Source organism: Dipodomys merriami, unplaced genomic scaffold, assembly GCF_024711535.1.
Source record: "Dipodomys merriami isolate MVZ:Mamm:240054 unplaced genomic scaffold, mDipMer1.0.p SCAF_6, whole genome shotgun sequence".
In the NCBI taxonomy this organism is placed as follows: Eukaryota; Metazoa; Chordata; class Mammalia; order Rodentia; family Heteromyidae; genus Dipodomys; species Dipodomys merriami.
The window spans coordinates 64,423,931-64,443,803 of NW_027206179.1; the positions used below are offsets into that span (position 1 = coordinate 64,423,931).

Below are 19,873 nucleotides of genomic sequence, written 5' to 3' on the forward strand. Positions count from 1 at the left end.
AGACTGGATTTCCAGATCGGGATGGTGGTGGTGATGGTGGAATGGGGAATGAGATACTTAGGATTCCCTGTGAGTCTTTGGGTAGTCTGTGAAGGTTTTTGTTTTTCGTTGGTCGTGGGGCTGGAACTCGGGGTCTGGGGGCTGTCTGAACTTTTACATCAAGGCTAGTACTCTACCATTTTGAGCTAGAGCACGACTTCTAAGTTTGTGAATTTTGTGAATATGAGTAGGATATGAATATCCCACCATCACATTGTTTTATTTTTTGGAAAGTCGAGTTAGCTTTTATGGTTCTTCTTATAGGAAATTAGAAGTGGTTAGAGGCCATCTTTCCATCTTTTTTAGTCGTTAACAAATGTGCACACTTTTATTTGCTTTCCCAGGCATTTAATACTATTATTAGTAACAATCTCAATAGTGTTAATTCACCCATCACATTCATGGGTGAATCTTTTAAATTTGAGCTCTTGAAGACTATACCCTGTTTTCAGCACCCTTCGCTGTTTTGTGAGGGAAACTGAGTCAGTTGGAGATGTGTGGCAATTGTTTAGTGCAACAGCCATGTGAGAAAATTCAGACCTGTTTAAAGGTGTGAAGAGATGCCCATGAAGACGGAAATGCTTCATATCTTGAGGTATGTATCCTGCCAGTGTTTGTGGAATGTGTGGTATGGAATGGAGCTCAAGGAGAGTGGACAATATGAAATCCCAACAGTGCAGGAGGTAGAGATAGGGTAATCGTAGTCTAAGGCCAGCTCTGGGCAAGAGCAAGTATTAATCATCAGATGTGATGAAGCATAATGTAGGAGTCCTGGATTCTGATAGGGCCTCAAGGACCTTTAGATTCTAGAGGATGTACAGACTCTTTAGAACACCTTTAGGGACCACAGAGGTGGGATCTACTGGGATCTCACATACTTCCCTCCAAGTGAATGGGACTCAGGCTATGCTTCTACCCCAGTTGCCCTGTCTCAGTGGCCTGGAGACCTCATTCCACTATACTAGGCCTGGATCTTGTAATAGATCCTTGGCAAGACACACATGCTCATGGCCAAATTTTCTGCTTCTGGATTTGGAAGAGATTGTGTTAGGAGACTGTTTTGGATTTCCCACCCCGAACAGGAAACCAGTACATTCCCTGACAGGATCCACCCAAGAACACCCATGCAGTTTGGTATCTACACTGTGGAAGTGCCATGAGAGCAGTGACAGTGAAAAGAGGGCTAGTGTTAGGATGTGGACAAAGATGACCCTTGAGAAACAGTACTTTGGCTGTGTTAACAGACATATTCAGCAGGGTGCTGTGCAACCTGATGGGGCAAAATGGCTTCCTCCTCCCCAATTTGGTGACAGTACTGGGGCTTTAATTGAGGATCTTGAGTTTGCTTAACTTTTACCACTCAAGGGTCTTGCTCTACCACTTGAGCTGCACCTTCCCTTCTGTCTTTTTCCCCCCCTGGTTAATTGGAAGAGTCTCACTGACTTTCTGGCTTCAAACTTTGATCTTGATCTTCAGATCTCAGCCTCCTGAGTAGCTAGGATTACAGGTGAGAGCCACCAGTGCCTAGCCAAAATGGTTTTTGTAAAGAAGAAACAAAAATTAACAATAGCAACAACAACAACAACAAAAAAAAACAGGCACGTGGTAGCAGCATCTACCAGATTTGTGCCCCCTGAAAGTAATATTCCAATAGAGCTTCTGCAGTCAGAACAACGAGTTTCCTCAGTGTCCCTGTGGAAAGAGTGAGATTCTTGGGTGCAGTGTTTCACAGTGTGATGAAACGCTAGTGGACACTTACCCATTGGTGACAAGGCCAGCTGTTTCCTAGGGTCTGGTCCTTGCCACCAGCGCCTTGTTGTGCAGGGCCTCTCTGGGGGAGGGTTGGAATGTTGGGATAGGCCATGAGAATTTGTAGCCCTAAACTATCTCACCAGGGAGGAAACCCAAGTGGTTATTTTTTAAAAAGGCTATTAGCCAGCCATCCACATCAAAACATATACAGCCCCCATCAAAGGAAAAGGAAGAACTTTTTTCTTTTTTGGAGAGGGTGGGGTGGGGGACTGTGTTAAGCTACCCTGCTTGGATTTAGGGTGAGGCATTTTAACAACAGCAACCCAAACCAGCAGATAAATAGAAAGAGCTGTCTTTTGCCTGGAACTTTTCTTTGGGGGAAAAACTCCTTGATGGTGTTCTGGCTTCTGTCCTCTGGGGAGGTGAGCTTTCCCATAGTGGAATAAAGTAAAAGGCAAGATTCAGACATAGGAGAGGCAGTTCTTAGCTGCTACCAGGGATTACATCTATACCAAAGGTCAAAGATCTGGGAGGAAGGCTTGGGTCTCAGCATGAAAGGGCTCTCAACAACCTAGGACAAGGTTACTCTAAGTCACTGTCCAGCACTGATAGATCTCGAGTACCTCGTGCCTGCGCCTTGCCCAAGGTAACCACCATTGAGTCAGCAGCTTGTCTTTTCTAGGAATAATTGTTCCAGATTCTCCTTATCTTCCAGCAGCCCCTGCATCTGCTGGGTGGGCTTTGTCTGGACTTGGATAGATACAGCCAAGAGACAGAGTGTGAGACACTAGTTAAAGCCTTAACTTTGTGTGTGTGTGTGTGTGTGTGTGTGTGTGTGTGTGTGTGTGTGTGTGTGTGTGTGTGTGTGTGTGTGTGTGTACACTGGAGTTCAAACTCAGGGACTGGCACTGTCCCTAGCTTTTTCTTTCAAGCTAGTGCTCTGTCACTTGAGCCCAAGCTCTATTTCTGTTTTGTTTTATTTTTACTAATTGGAGAAAAGAGTCTCATAGGTTTTTCTGCCCTGTACGGCTTTGAACCTTGATTCTCAGATCTCAGCCTCTTGAATGGGTAAAATTGCAGGTGTAAGATGCTGGTGTCTGACTATATCTGCCTCAGTGTCTTACCGAGTCCTTTTAAGATTTGCCTGGGCAGGTATGCTCTGGTTGTGATAGTATTGGTTTTCACATGCAGATGTGTAGATCCTTTTAAAAAATATCTTTGCATTGATCAGCATGCACTGAGCTGTGCCCCCAGTTCATGGAAGGTTCACAGGAGAACAAAGGATGGCAAATAGATTTGCAAAAAGAGATTTCAGTTCATGTTTGGATGTCTTTAATATTTCCTTTCTGGGCAGATAGCTGATAAAGGTTGTATTACAGAAGAGAGGAAATGAGAAGAAGGGAGGAAATTTCTCATTTGCCACTTCGAAAGAAGTCTTGGCTTTTGTTTGGAGATGGCAGTGCTTTCTTAAGGAAGTTGGCTAGAAGATTTGGGAGACTGAGGGTCAGAGATGTGATCAGAATGTCAAATTGCCGTGGGCCATAACCAGTCAAGACATACATAGACTTTACCAACCAGCTCAGGATATCAGCTTGTGTCCCCTGTAGCATGTTTCCTTGGTTAGGACTTAAAACTATTTTGAATAAAGTTTTTAAGAAAGGTAACTAGGACTTTAGGTGATAACAAATGATACTAACATGGCTTGGCCTGGTAGTAGAGGGGAAAAAGGAAGCAGACTTCACATTGTGTAGCACATGGAGTTTATCATGAGTCTTTCAACATGTTCTCATGGGTCGTTCTGCTCACAAAAGGTTGCTTTGTAAGCTTTCTCAAGACAGGACACTTGATCAATTTGACTGGGATATATTTCTATTGTTCTTGATTCCTCAAACACAAGTTTCATGGTATTTCAGAGAGGAGCAGGACAACCTTGGCACCCACAACTTTCATTCTAACTCTGACATTCTGTTGCACATTATAAAATGAGTTGCACTCCAGGATGGACACTGCCCAGTCTGACTTGACTTAGGAGCGGCTCATGGCAAATTCCCTTGGCCTTTGTAATAGAATACTTTCTTCCTTGTTTACCCTTTACTTGACATACCTCCCCCCACCTCCTGCCCTGGGACTCTGCCACCCTTCAGTTAGTGTCATTGTCACTGCTCAATGTCCTGGGTACTGGGAGTCTGATTCCTCAGCAGGCCATCCACCACCAACCAGCAAGATGCTTGGCATTCCATGCTGAGAGCCTGTGGGCTCTGGTATCATGCTTGGGCTCATCCAGTCCCCACTGGTGGTGGTGGGACAGGAGACATTCAGAGCTGGAATCCAGGCAGACCATTTGTGGAGCTGCTGAGCAAAGCCTGAGACAGCATCAAGAGCAAAATCTTCCAGAGGATGGCTGCTAAGGTGTAGGAAAGGAAGCCTTCAATCATCTAAATGTCAAGTTCATTGCACCATTAGCCATCTCAGACATCTAGTAGAAGAAGACTACATTATATGTGGAATTTTATTTGAATTGTAGAATTGACCTTGTACTCCAAACAAAATAACTTATAAAGCTTCAGATGGCTATAAAGCTTCAGGTGGGTACTGGATATTTAGGTAATGAAAAGAAAGCCCCTGCAGTAGAGGTGACCAGCCAGCCTTGAGGGCACCTCTGACCTAGAGCTACCTGGATGGGGAGGGGGGAGACAAGGGTGTTGGTGCTGGGCAGAACTGGGTTCCAGCTTTGGCCCCAATGTAGACTAGATGTAGGATCCAGTTCCCAAGCTTCCTCTGCTACCTCTGGGTACCAGGGACCGTGGGAAGGACTGGTTGGTTCTCAACTAGGTGTTATGCAATTAGCAACTGTGCAGTAGGTATTAGTCCTCTGTTTTCCATGTTCTTCCACTTTTGTTTTTAGCAACATAGTATTTAATTTCATATCCAAAAGTGAAATAATACTTCTTTTTTTTTTTTGGTCAGTCCTGGGGCCCAGACCCTAGGAAGAATGCTCTTGCCACCCTCCCCACCTTTTTTTTTTTTTTTTTAATGCCAGGCCTGGAGCTTGAACCCAGGGCCTGGACGCTGTCCCTTAGCTTTTGCTAGCATTCTACCATCTGAGCCACACCTCCACTTCCAACTTTTTGGTGGTTAATTGGAGATAAGAGTCTTCTGTCAGCCGAGTGCTGCTGGCTCCCATCTATAATCCTAGCTACTCAAGGAGGCTGAGATCTGAGGACTGCTTTGTGATGCTTGTGTCCGTCACTCAAGTCACAGGTAGCCTCTAGTCTCAAGCCTGGGCACGAGGTATCTCCCTGGCTGCTGGCCACTTTGGCATCCTACCTGGCGACAACATTTTACTTTGACCTTTCCTTTGAAGAAGGTTTCTGAAGCAACATTGTACACATAAAGGTCAACAAAAGAGTAGATGATACCTCAACAGAAATGTAAGTTAAAAGGCAGGAAGTGAGGGTGCTTAATATAACCAGATCGGAGAGGATGAGCAAAAAAAAAAAATGCCCTTGAAATATTCTTTAATCATTTGTCTTTAGAGAGGTAAAGCAAGACTTGGAAAACAAACATTTCCATTTAATGTATACACAGTTTGGCAAAACAAATAACTGGGCTTTGTGAGCCTCCAGACCTCCTGGCAAGAGGAAAGTGGCTTCTCTGGGCTGGGTATTCGTTTCTGTCCAAGTTCAGACTGGAAGAAACACTAGAAATCCCTTCTGGTGGAGCAGGGAAAGACAAAGCATTTTGTTTTCCTAATGAAAGTTCAAGCTTCCAAATTTGGCCCCAGAGCCAACGGAGATGAAGAGGCCTTTGTGGAGAGTGACCCATTGAAGATGACTAGGGTTCACTTCCTGAGTCTAAATGGCACATGCTGAGACCAAGGCTACCAGCATTCCCAGGCATGTAAGACGAGTGGGTTTGGTTATTCTGGAGAAAGTGCGACATTGCATATTTCATGCACTTTGAAACAACAATTGGGAGTGAACGTTGAGGCATTAGCTAGGCACTCACTGGTAACTACCAGTCTGTAATCCTAGTTACTCAGGAGGCTGAGATTTGGCTATGAGACTTTTATCTACAATTAAACAACAAAAAGCCAGAAATAGAGCTGTGGCTCAAGTGTTAGAGCACCAGCCTTGAGTGAAAAAGCTAAGGAATAGCACTCAGGCTCTGAGTTCAAACCTCAGAGTCTCTCTCATTTTTTCTCTCTCTTTCTCTCTTTCCCCCTCTCTCCTCTCTCTCTCTCTTTCACACACAGTCACACACACACACACACTCCAGTCATTATTAGCTGTGACTTTTGTAATGTCACTTGGTTTGTGCGTATAATAGTTGGAAATCAATCTTAATATGTAGGACAGTAGCCCTCAAATCTTCTACCATGGGAATTGAGGTAGATGGAAATAAACAAGAGCTTCATTTTTTTTGTGTGTGAACTATTGAATTACTACCAGTAACTTAATTTTTAGCTGTATGTTTATATAATGTTTTGTTGATTACAAAGTATCTTCATACTATAGAACAAGTTATTTGTTGTACTTAATAGCACCTACGATGTGCTGATTCATGTTTATTCCAGCCTCTTCATCTTGCAATGGAGAAATAGGAAGCTCAAAGAAAGAACTAACTTCTCCAGATTGTGTGTGTGTGTGTGTGTGTGTGTGCATTGCATGTGTATGTGCATGTGTGCATGCTGGTCCTGGGGCTTGAACTCAGGACCTGGGCTCTTTTCTTGAGCCTTTTTGCTCAAGGTTATCATTTGAGCCACAGGTCTGCAGGAACAAGGTGGAGGACACGGGTGAGGTAAGGATAAGTCATAATGGTAAAATGGAAACAGACCATACTGCTAGGGGCAGGCAGGGTTTCTAATTCTTCATCAGATCAGTGAGTAGATACAAAATGTGCTGCGGAATATTTCCATCCAATGTGCACTCAGTCTGACAAATCAGTAATGTAGCCTAATAGGCGCTGGCAGGCCCTGGTACCCTGTTTCTCACCAAGTTGAGAAGAAGAGGCTCAGGGGAAGGCCCATTACAGGTAGCCATTTTATTTTATACCACACAAACATTGTGAATGGAACTACTCAGGAGTACTCGGAAGGCACAGCTTGCTAGACATTTTTACCTTGTGGGCCTATCCACGTAATTCACCGATGTCAACAAGGCTGTGTTACATCAGAAAACTTGTCCCTAGTCCTGTGACTGGGGTGTCTGAGGACAGATTAAAGGACCACCTTCCTGTTCATTGGTCAGGTTCTGGCCAGTCTTGGAAATGGAGTCTGAGGTCCTGAACCTATCCCAAGCATTACTTCCAAGTTGAAATGAGCTTTGGGACCATTTCCACCAAGCCACTTAGAGCTCAGATGGGTACCATCTGAGGTGGTTTTTTTTTTTCCCCCTCCATTAATGAACTGAGGATTGATATCTGATTTTCTGCCCATGTGACTTAACATTGTATCTGTGCATACCAGCTGTTCAGATGTCATTAAAACGAGGAATAAAAAGGGACAGTTTGTTTTGATATTGTGATTTGTTGTTCTAACTGATCACTGGACTGAACTGGGTATTTTGGGGGTGGGGGTGGTTATTACTAGTTTTGTACCTTGGGAACAGCCTACATTAGAAGGAGTAGGACTGTTTGAAATCCCTCTTTCAGTCACACCGCCAGCCTGGAGCTGGTGCCTGGAGCCTGCATTCTGGGGTTGGTTGCAGCAGCAGACATCCAGAGCCATTGCCCAGAAAGCTACAGCTACCAGTAACCCTGCCAGAACAGGCAGCTGGCATTCCCAATTGGGTAATAGGTAAGTTTAATGACATGATTATTTATTTATTTATTTTGCCAGTACAGGGGCTTGAACTCAGGGCCTGGGCACTGTCCCTGAGCTCTTTTGCTCAAAGCTAGCACTCTGCCACTTTGAGCCACAGCACCACTTCTGGTTTTCTGGTGGTTAATTGTAGATAAGCATCCCATGGACTGTTCTGCTTGGGCTGGCTTTGATCTGCAATTCTCAGATCTCAGCCTCCTGAATAGTTAGGATTACAGGTGTGAGCCACCAGCACCTGGCTTCAAAATGTTTTTATACAAACATGTTAAAAATAAAGCCATTCTTGCTAGGCATGATGTCACACCCTTGTAATAATCCCAGCACTCAGGAAGTGAGCTCTGGAAGATCCAAGTTCAAAGCCAGCCAGAGAAAAAAATATATAAAAATTGGCCAACTTCTGGGCCAGGCCATAGTTTTCCCAGTGTACTATGTATCCTTTGAAGTCTGCAGGATAATTTCTGTTTTAATGGTACATTATTTTCTAATGTGAGTTAGCAAAAGGAGATGGTGGAACCATCATAAACAAATCTATCCCATAGGCTGCTACCTTCAGGGTCCTGTGGAAAACTGCCAGACCTTAGACTGAATAATGGAATTGAGTTTAAGTATGTTTAGTATTAGGAGTCAGATGACTTCCAGTGATTGGGCGCTAATCCATTCATGAGAGTACATAATTAAAAATTGTTGAAATGCCAAATGTTAGATTCCTTTAAGAAATAACTTTATTCGTGACAGTGTACGATGCTACTAGGAATGTGGATCAGAAGAGATTAAGCTGTCTCTTTCCTTCCCAGCACCATATTCCTTGATTATTTCATATTTCAGGCGTAGCCTTTGGAGATCATTCCACACAAGAGAACAGACCCACAAATGCTAGGTGTGCAGTGCCCAGTCCACTTGTCCCATTAGGGCAGTTCCCTGCTCCTCTCTTCCTCTTGGGGAACTCTGAGGCATAGTTCTATAAATCCCTCTAGTTTGCACATTCCATGTCCCTTTCATGTTCCTGTTATAGAGCTGCAGCAACCAGTTAGCAATTTAGCCCCAGGAGAACAAATTATTCTTAAGTTTATGGAAGCACAGAAATCCAGAGGCTTGTGAATGCTTGCTTAATTCCCTCTGGTAATTATGGGGCTGGTGCATGCAGCATCCTGGAAGGATTGCCTGCTCTGAACCGGTGCTGACCCCATGGGCTTCAGGCCACATCCGAGGTTCATTTGTCTACAGATGTCTTTAGAGGTGCTGTGCTGTCTGGGGTGGGTGTATATCACCTGCTGGGAGTTGTACTGAGCAGCTGCAGGCCCAGGAGTGTTGCAGGAAGTCACTTGTCAGGAAGTTTAGCCTTGGCACCCAAAAAGCCACCACCTAGCCCAATCTGAGCATTTTCTGCATGTTCAGTGTGGGGAGAAGCCCCAGATTTGCTTCTGCCTCATTGGGCTGAACCTATCGTCTCTGAGCTTGCTGGTGATTTCTTTGCTCCTAACAGTGCATTTTACCAGCCTTATTAGGAAATAATGCTATGCTATTTCTTTTCTCCTTAATGAGCTTATTAGTCTTTCTCCTTAAAGCCTTGGTGTGTGTGTGTGTGTGTGTGTGTGTGTGTGTGTGTGTGTGTGTGTGTGTGTGTGTGTGTGTGTGTGTGTGTGTGTGTGTGTGTGTGTGTGTGTGTGTGAATACTGGGGCTCAAAATCAGGGCTTTATGCTATTGCTTGGCTTGTTTTGCTCAAGGCTGGCACTCTACCAATTGAGCCACCCCTCCACTTTAGGCTTCCTGCTATTTAATTGGAGTCTCACAGACTTTTCTGTCGGGCTTTGACCCACAGTACTCAGATCTCAGCCCCTCCTGAGTAGCTAGGATTATAGGTGTGATCCAATGGCCCCTGGCTCCTCACAACCTCTTAATGCCCCCCATCCCATTTTCCTCTGTGGGTACAGATACACCCCAAGTAAAGGAGCTCCCTTTCTCCTGCACTCATTTTGTATATTAAGGCTTAGAAATGATATTACATTATTTAAACTAACAAATGCTGCTGTCTTCCTTAATGCCCTACCATGGGTAAAATATGCAAGCTGTATGTTTAGATTAGAGTTCATGTTCTACAGAACAATAAAAGATGATGGTATATTAACATGGAGCAAATTTCCTTTTGTAGAACTCTCACAGCAACATGTCTGTTAAATATAATAAGTAGCTATATGAATAGAGAGGAGAGCCTCTTCAACCAAGGGCAGCATGAGTTGTAATTACTGATTTTCAGGGAGGTGTGGTTGATAGCGTTTTGACTTGAGTGGGAATGGAAGTATGTAGGGACTCCATCTGCCTGGGCATGCTGAGTACACTGTAATTCCTCTGGGGAGCCATATTTCCAGTAGCATTGTCAAATACAATTTATGTGCTATAAAGTTCATCCTTTTGAAGTATAAATTTTAGCATATGCAAATGACTATGAAACTCTCACAGATGAGTTTAGAACATATTTTCCCCTTACCCCTATTCCTTTCTCCCCAGATCCAGGCAACCAGTAATCTCTTTTCTGTCTGTAAACAAATGTATGGCTTTTGTGGCTGGCTTCTTTCGAGTAGCATAATGTTGCATGTGTCAGTACTTCATTACTTTTTGTAGGTTTTTGTACTTAAATTTTTTAAGCATAGGTTTCTCACGTGTTCATTAGTTGATGGGACATTTGGGTTATTTCCACCTTAAGGTTCCTTCCTTGGTTTTGATGAAATAGTTCATACCATCTCTTGGGTGCTACACAGGGGAAAGAACTTGGGTTTTGATTTAACAAAGAGGTAGGTGAATAGTGGTAAAGAATAATATTGTTATGACATTTGTGTTCAAACTTTTGTGTGGACATATGTTTTCAATTCGAGGACCTATGCAGGTATGTGATTGCTGGTTTGTAAGCTCTAATTCTGAGGTAAACCTCTGTTAAACTTTTTTTTTCTTTTTGGTGCAGGTCTTGGGGCTTGAATTCAGGGCTTAGGTGCTGTCCTGAGCTTCTTTGGCTCCAGGCTAGCACTCTTACCACTTGAGCCACAGCTCCTCTTCCAGCTTCTTGGTGGTTAATTGGAGATGAGTTGGCACCCAGCTTAACCCTTTGTGGTTGAGTTAATATTAATATTTTAATATTATTTTGAATTATAAGTATTTTTAAATTGTAAGATACACATGAAACTGACCATTTTAGGCAATTTAAGTGCATAGTTTAATGGTGTTATGTATATTCACATCACTGTCCTATCATCACTATCCTCTCTGGGTTTTATTTTTACCTTTTAATTATTTTAGTTGTGGTATTGGAGATCAAACTCCAGCCCTCGAACCTGTAGGTTTTGTGCTATACCACTGAGTTACATCCCCAACCCTTGGTTTTTTGAAACAGAGTTTTACTATGTAATTCAGACTGGTCTTGATCGCCTTTCACCTTGCCTCATCTCCTGAGTGTTGGGGTAACATGCATGCACCACCATACCTGGCTCCTTCATTGGTTTTGATGAAATAGTTCATATCATCTCTTGGGTGCTACAAAGGGCAAGGAACTTTGGCTTAAGAAAGAGGTGTGTTAATAAAGTTACTGTCTTTGGGGAGATATGAGGGTCTATATAGCAATAGGCAACTGTAGAGTGCCTCTCTGCATAGTTGCTGCTGTTTTAACAAGCTGGAGTAGGGTAGGGGTACCTGAAAAGGCTGCCCAAGAACTGAGAGAAATGGGTTGGGGAGGGAGTCCGCTCTCCCAGCACCTCTGCAGGACACAAGTAAGGCACACGGGATGCTGAGTTCATGGTGGTTCATTTTCTATCCATTCACTTGGATCCTGGGAGGCGGCAGGAGCAGGTCCTGTGTTAAAAAGGGGACAATGAATTGTATCTACTGAGCATAGGAGTATACAAACACAAGGTCAAGCGTGCCATTTTTTTTTTTTTTAAGGAAAAATCATCACAGAACTGGAAGAGTTTCTTTAGAAGATTGGCCTAGACTCTCCCCAGCAGAGCTCAGGTCCTGGCTTCTCTTTCTTGTGTCTGAGAAACCACTGGTTCTCTCTCCCTGTACCATGTAAAGTCCTCCACACTCATTTTCCATCCAGGGATGGGCTACTGTGGGATGGGTCTTTGGTTCCATTTTGAAATGCCCCCCCTGCCCAGGCCTCATTTCTCTGCTGTTCACTTTGAAGACCACCCTGCAGTGTTTTCTCCAGTAGCTCTTTTTTTTTTTTTTTTTGCCAGTCCTGGGGCTTGAACCCAGGGCCTGGGCACTATCCCTGAGCTGCTTTTGCTCAAGGCTAGTGTTCCACCACTTGAGCCACAGCGCCCCTTCTGGCTTTTTTCTGTTTATGTGGTAGGCAAGCACTGTACCACTAAGCCATATTCCCAGCCCGTTGGTAGCTCTCTTATTTAACTCATTTCCTAACCATCCTTAGTTTTTGATAAACAGACACTTCAAATATCCAAAAGAATTCAGGGCAGGCATCACTGTCAACCCTAGCAGTTCATTAATGGGATAATTCTTTTTAGAATACTGACAAACTGTGTAATTAAAAGCTGATTATTCACACAGACGTCAAACAATTAATTCCTCACTTGAACTGGAACATCTCTTTAAATAGTAGCTCCTCCCCCCTGCCCCCCCCCCCCCCGGGCTACATAGAGCTATTTAGGTAACTCATGAGCTATTTGGCAGAGAAATCTCAAAGTGCCAGTTAGGAGCTGGTACAGTTGAACAGAATGAAATTGAGAAATATGTCATTTATCCCAAGAAATCCCCCAAGAAAATATTTCCTTCAGAAAGTGTTTAACATAGTCAAATTCATCCTTTCAATTTATTTACTTACTTTGAAAGTTTTGTGAGCCTAGTAGTTTTAGTGGAGAAGTAAGGAAATCAAGGAGTGTTTTTTTGCTTTGTTTTGTTTGTGCGGTTACTGGATACTGGCACTTGAACTTAGGGCCTGGGAATTGTCTTAGTTTACCATGCTAAAAGCTCTACCACTTGAGCCACATCTCTACTTACAGCTTTTTTTGGTGGTTTAATTGGAGAAAAAGACTGTCACGGACTTTTCTGCCTGGGTTGGCTTTGAATCAAGATTTTAAAATCTCAGTCTCCTTAGTCTCTAGGGTTATAGATATGAACCACCAGCACCCAACTTCAAGAAGAGTTTTAGTATGAAAAAGATAAGGAAAATTTTAGACTAGTTGCACCAAGACTTTGTATACTTTATACTATACCTACTGTAATAGGTGAGGTGGGTGTAGTGGTTTTATAGGCTAATTTGAGTATTAAATTAAGGCTTGTTTGGAGAATTAAATGAGGAGGGCCCTGGGTAGAAGTAGATGCTTCCTGTAGCTGTTCATCATTGTCAGGGAGCTGAAGCTGACTTCAGGTGTGCATTTTATCCATGTTGGACTAGAGGTAAAATTCGGATCTTGTGCATAAGAGCCAACAACTATAGGGAGGAAATGGCAGAGTGGAAAATCATTCCACCCTTCTTTACTTTGTCCAGTTGTGGCCCTTCCTTTCTCTTTATCTCCCATTTTCCAGCCCTTGTCATTGTTCCCTTGTACATTACCACAGTATTTCTGCATTAGGAAGCTAGTTGGTTCCTTTCCTCCCTTAGAATTCACCATTTTGTGAATGTATCTGTGTATGTATGTGCTGGTACTGGGGCCTGAACTAAGGGCCTAGGCATTGTCTCTTAGCTTTTTTGCTCAAGGCTGGCTTTCCATTATTTGAGTCACAGCTGACTTCCTTTTGGTTGTTGATGAGAGATCAGAGTCTTTTCTTGGTGTGGCTTTGAACCATGATCCTCAGATCTCAACTTCTCCAGTAGCTAAGACCACAGGCATGAGTACAATCTAAAAAGCACAGGCCTTTTTAGATTGTGTTGTTGAGTGTTAAATAATAAGTGGGCGAGGAGAGCAGCAATCTTTCCCATGTGAGAAATTCTGCCTCATCTCTAAAAGTTGAGTTATGTCTCTTGAGTACTTCCTATGATGGATCATCTTGACAAGTACACTACTGACACCTGGCAGGCCTCCAGGACAGGGTGACACCCCGCAGTTCATCTCCTTAGACTTTGTCTCGTCTGGCAGTTCTACAAGACGACAGACCCACTTCTGGAGATGATCCTGGCTTCATACAGAGGCTTTGTCTCCATCCACACACCATCTTCTTTGTTAACTTTTTTCCTCTGCTGGTTTGGGATGTGATAGCTGTAAGGTTTAATTAGGTAGCCAATAAAGGATACACCACACACTATTCAAGCAGGAAAAGAAGTTTAGTTACCAAACTGCTGCCCCATCTATGCATGGTGGAGAGGCATGGCTGCAAGGGTGACCCACCCCTGGGCCAGGACTTACCTAGTTCAGGGACAGGAAGAAGTGTGGCCACACTGGATCCTGATGTGACCTCAGGGCTGGGACCCTCGTAGGGTCACATGGGAGGCATGTGACCAGAGGTGGCCCTGGATGAGACCTAGCAGGAGGGGGAGGTGACTGCTTTCATGGATGCCAGTTACCTAGGTAGCATAGATACTGGGCGGAAAACTTAGCCAAGATGTAGGGAGGTGTCTGCAAAGGGTCTGCATGGCCCAGGGCAGACCTTACAATAGCAAGGTTTTCCTTTCTTCTGGGTACTGGAGCTTGAACTCAGGGTCTGTACACTGTCTCATGGTTTTTGTTTTTGTTTTTCCCTCAAAGCTAGTACTCTACCATTTGAGCCCTACCTCCACTTTTGGCTTTTTGGTGGTTAATTGGAGATAAGACTTATAGACGTTCCTGCCCAGGCTAGCCTTGAATCACAATCCTCAGATTTCAGACCTCTGAGTAGCTTGGGTTATAGGCGTAAGCCTCTGGCATCAGGCCCACCAGATTCAAAGCTACCTAGGCTGAGAACATTGCTCTTCTCCTGATTTGGCTCCTTCCTCTTGGCGCCCTCATCAGATTTCTGTCTGCGTGTAGACTGGCCTTCACTGCATATTGCAAGTCATAACAATGAAGAATCGTATAGGTTTTCTGGAGTGTTTTGCCTGTTAAAAGATGACTCACCAGAATTTGAGCTAAGTAGCTCAGGGTAATTTTAATCATTGACGGTTTGAGAGTAGGATACATATCTTGCTGCTATTTCCTTGACCACATTTCCTTTACACCTTGCACTTTCTCTTTCTACTCCCAAATACTGTAGAGCCACAAATGCCTGTATAGATTGTGTGGTCTCTTGAAGACATTTTTTTACATGTACATTTTATTGTCATTTTGGGATGTGGTTAAATACTAGTTGGTATTGGTTTTCAGCAAAGGTGGAATCAATCACGAGATTACCCCCAAATGGCAACTATCTGATGTCACACATATGCTAATCAGCTAGTAATCTGTCACTGAAAAACAAAGTATGAGAAATGAGGGAAAGAGGTAAGATTAGGACATTATCAAGTGGGCACTGAAATCTATTTTCATATCATCTGTGGAGCCTTGAACCACAGCTGTATAAACTATGAAAGTCGGGCAGAAATTGGAATGCAAGATAGATATCTGGTGAGGGGTAGAATTACAGAAATAAGGAAATTTGTAAATGACTTTCACTTTCTGATTTATCCAAATACACTCCTTTGAGTATATTTTATCTAGTGACAAAGACTGGATAAATCTAAAAGGCAGTGAGTATCAGCTTTTCCTTACTGTAGCAAAATGCCAGAGGTAATCCACTTACAAGGAGATACAAGAGAAAGGCTTAGTTTAGCTTACAGTTATGGAGGATTTAGTCCATGCTTGGTTGGCCCTACTGCTTTGTGTCTGAAGAGGCAGGGTATCATGATTGAAGGATATGTCAGAGAAAAACTGCTTACCTCTGGCTAGGAAGCAATAAGGAGCTAGGGAGATAGGAAGGGAGGTTGTAATACCCACAAGACCGCTTACTAGGGTAATTTCTTAAAGTGTATATCCCCTCTTAGTTGTGCCAATAGGGTGGGAACCAAACCTTTGACACATGGTCTTTTGGTGTTTCAAGAGCAGAAGGGTGAAGGAGAGAGGCGTCCCTCCCAAGTTCCTGTTCCAGAAACCCTTGTCAGAATCACTCATATCTTAGCATGTCAGCAGTCAGGCCTTTAGCAAGTTCAGATTTCAGTGCAATCTGCTTGGGGTCCCTACTGCAGGCTCTAAACTGGGAAAGGAAGGAGCAACCCCAGACTGCCCGCAAGGTCTAAGGGGACAGTTCTGATTCTTTCCCTATGGCTTATTCCTTATTATAACACATAATTTCTTTAGGATTCAGGAATGTGTCTCCTGATAAGTGTTTCTCCAGTTAGTAGTATTTCATCCATTTTTGTTTTTGAAGAGCTATTGCCAGTCAGCCATGTAAGCTACTTAGTTCACCACTGCATTCCCAGATGCTAGAATGGTGCTCCAAACTTAGTATCTATCAGTGGCATGTACAGTATGATAACTCAGTCATAGTGTTATAAATACACTCTCCAAGAACTAGTGGAGTCACAACAATAGATACCAAAATAAAGAAGTGTCAGCAAGGCAAAATTTACTTCTGCAAAAGGGTGTGCCATTAGTCATGAATCTGTTAAGCAAGCACACAGAGCAAGCAGGCTGCTCCCCTATTTATCATCTCTGAACTCAGCAGTCCCCACCCCTCTGCTCAGATTGGGTGAGCTTTATCCCAATGGCAGCAGGCTCTGCCCCTCTGCTCAGATTGGTTGAACTCAGGTTCACAATCTGCTCATGATTGGCTAATTTGAATAGGGTAAAATCTATTTGCATAAGATGACGTTGAAATAACAACTGCAGTATACAAGTAATCTCAAAATATTCCTGCATTCTCTATTTCTTGAACAGTCTGAGGTCTGTCTTAATTCCATCTCGCAAAGAACCAGTTTAAGACAAAATCTTATATTTCAAAAATCATTCCTGTTCTCAAAGCAGTTCTTTTCCTTAGCAAGAGTCAAGCCACCAGGCCAAAGCAGAAACTTTGAAGCCTCACACTTTGATTTAAAAACAAAACAAACCAAATCAAAAACAGTTTTTTCTCACAATAGGCAAGATAGCTGTTGGTGTAAGTTGCCAGAGTAGTAGTTGATGTTTTATAATATAAACCAAGAGGATGCATGGTGCTGGTGGCTATGCCTGTGTAATTTCTAGTTACTCAGGAGGCTGAGATCTGAGAATCAATTCGAAGCTAGCCCAGGCAGGAAATTTTAACCACCAAAAAAAAATAGAAGTAGAAGTGTGGCTAGTGCTCAGGCCTTGATTTCAAGCCCCAATATTGATGCAAAATCAGTCAAGACAGTGTTACTGGGTCCTATCTGTACTGAATGGTCAGATCTGATTCCTTTTAAGATTGATCAGTGGAATTTGTTGATACTTACCTTTTTTTTTTTTTTTTAGTCGTGGGGCTTGAACTCTGGGCTTGGGCGCTGTCCTTGTGCTCTTCAGCTCAAGGCAAGAGCTCTACTGCTTGAGCCACAGCGCCACTTCTGGTTTTCCAGTGGTTTATTGGAGATAAAAGTTTCATGGACTTTCCTGCCCAGGCTGGTTTTGAACCGTGATCCTCAGATCTCAGCCTCCTGAGTAGTTACGATTACAGGGTGAGCCACCGGCACCCGGCTGATATTTACCATTTCTTTATGCACTTTGCTTGGCATGTGCTGTGTGTCTGCAGTGCTCACATGGTTACACTCTCACAGTTCCCTTTGCTCCTGGGAGCTACAAAAAGATCATGTTAAAATGCTGCTTTCCATATGGGAATGAATTATTTAAGTATAAGGTGTGGCATCATCATTATTCTGTGTTTAACAATGGAGTGTTCAAATGTGGAAAATGTGAGCAAGTGGGTTGGAACATTCTTGATCCTAATGAATCCATTTACCCTACATTTCAATCCCACTCATCCTGGGCCCACCTAGGGAAATCTCTGCACCCAGGCCACTTGATGAGCACCTTCCTTCTCTCTGCAATCAAACAGTGACAGGATGTAGGCATCTCTGGGGCCATCGTCATGACTGTCAGTCACACAGATTGAGGAATACAGACTCTCTCCAGTTTCCCTTCTAAACATTCCTTTACTTACCCTGTCTATGTTTTGTAAATTTGTTCTCCAAACAACAGTTTATTGCCAAAGCCAGTCCTGGGTCTTCTGCTACTTTTGGTTCTACCAACCACAGAGATTGGCATGTGAATGCCCATAAGGCACCTACCTGGCCAGTCTCCCTGTGGATTCTTTTTTCCCCTGTAGTGTTCTCACAGCACAAGAAGTAGCAGTATGTTGATAATTAGGGACATTTGAGTATGAACTTTACTAGGGCTTGAACTAAGGGCCTGGTGGCTTAGCTTTTTTGCTCAAGGCTGATTTGAACCACAGCTCTACTTTCCAGCTTTTCAGTGGCTAATTGGAGATAGGAATCTCATGGACTTTCTTTCCTGGGCTGGCTTAGAATTGATTCCTAGATCTCAGCCTCTTGAGTAGCTAGGATTTACAGCCATGAGTCACCAGCACCCAGTGTGAACCATATTTAGATACTACTGAATTAAAGCTTGTTTTCTTTGGTGTGATAATGACATTACAGAGCAGAATGGTGTCATTCTTAGGAGTATTTATTTAGATACTTAGAGGTCAAACCAGCTGGAGCTCACTCATCACTATGGAAGACATTATTCTCCCCCGCCCTCCCCTCAGGTTTTTTGTTTTTTTGTTTGTATAAGTCTGCCACTTGGCTTTTTCACTCAAGGCTAGTGTTCTACCATTTGAGCCATACTTCCATTTCTAGATTTTTTTTTAACTGGTTAACTGAAGACAACTCTCAGTTTTCTGCCCAGACTGGCTTTGAACTGCCATCTCAGCCTCCTGAGTAGCCAAGGGAAAAGTACTTTCTAAAGAAAGATAAAGCAAAACGTGGCAAGATGTTAAATACTTATGAATATGGATGATGAAAGTTTCATTTATATAGGTTTGGGCATTTTCAGAGTTGAAAGTGGGAAGGAAAGAAATACCAGTGTAGAACAGATGTACAGAAGGTGTTGGTCCTTGTTGCAGTTACTCAACTCTGGCTGGGATTAGCAGTCATTATATGCATTCTTGGCTGCATGCCAATCCCCTGTGAGGTCACACTAGGTGCAGATCACACATGCTCAGGCAGCTTCATGGAAGCTGTGAGCACCGGTAAATGGCAATACAGAGCAAAGGTGGCTTAGGAAAAGCATGTCCTTGGGCTGCATCCACACCAGACACTTCTAGGCCTTGGCCACCTCCAAATCCATTCATTGCTTGTAGGACTGCCCAGCCTCAGTTCCTGTGTTTAGTCATTATGCTGTGGTATTGCAGGCAGGTGGAACCTCTGTGTCACTTTGTTAACTAGTTCATAATGGAGAGCTCCATTGCTGTTGGCCAGTCATGTGAACTGGAGTTTGACAGAAGAAACCAGCCAGTATTTTCTGTCTGCAGGCCTGGCTTTTCAATTCTCATGGAGTATGGGCTCCTCTAAGGTCCCTAGCTGGACCTGCAGTTAATATGATCCCCCTCTGCACTGGATTTGTAGTAATTATATGACACACACATCATTTTTGAAATCACATGTCTATGTGAAGTGGTGGGGTCTGGTTGGGAAGTCACCTGGTCTAGTTTCCCATCTTCTCCCTCAAGTCCCCATGACACACCACATGTCTGGTTCTTTATTGACCTTCTTGCCTCCTCCTTGCATTCTCTACCAGCCAGTCTTGTAGGGTCTGGGGCCCAAACAGTAATGTCTGACAGCATTTCTTTGCCTTCCAGGAGCTTGAAGCCCCATAGGAACCTCCAGAGAAATCTTGGCTGAGACCCCAGGTCCTCAGTGAGAAGAGAGCTCCTTGAGAAAGTTGAGTCCACGGGGTCTATTTCAGGTACAGTCCACTCTTTATCACCTCAGCAGATCTTCTGTGTTAGAATGTTATTCATTTCAACCTGACTTAACTGACAACTTCACCCTAAGTCCCTTTCTTTCTCCCTTCCCTCCACCCTTTCCTTTTTTTCCTGTCTCTCCCCGTACCTTTCTCCTTCCTTCCTTCCTTCCCCTCCCCTTCCTTCTCCTCCTCTGTTTCTGTGATGTTAGGGATGGAACTTAGGCCCCTTCTAAGCATGCTAAATAAATACTCCAGCTCCTCCAGCTGGATCACACTTCCAATGTTTCCTCTGTGTGTGTGTGTGTGTGTGTGTGTGTGTGTGTGTGTGTGTGTGTGTGTGTGTGTGTGTGTGTGTGTGTGTGTGTAAGAGAGAGAGAGAGAGAGAAAGGTGAG

The 19,873-nt window shown here is 43.5% G+C and overlaps 1 protein-coding gene across 5 annotated transcripts in view; it reads left to right on the top strand.

Moving 5' to 3' along the window:
- The window catches only part of Slc7a1 (solute carrier family 7 member 1), a 71,747-nt gene that overhangs the window by 13,361 nt on the left and 38,513 nt on the right, over nt 1–19,873 (top strand). For all 5 annotated transcript variants that reach the window (XM_070003038.1, XM_070003041.1, XM_070003042.1 and 2 more), the window contains one exon: nt 19,374–19,480. The gene's annotated coding sequence lies outside the window, so the exon portion shown is untranslated. The remainder of the gene's footprint in view (nt 1–19,373; nt 19,481–19,873) is intronic.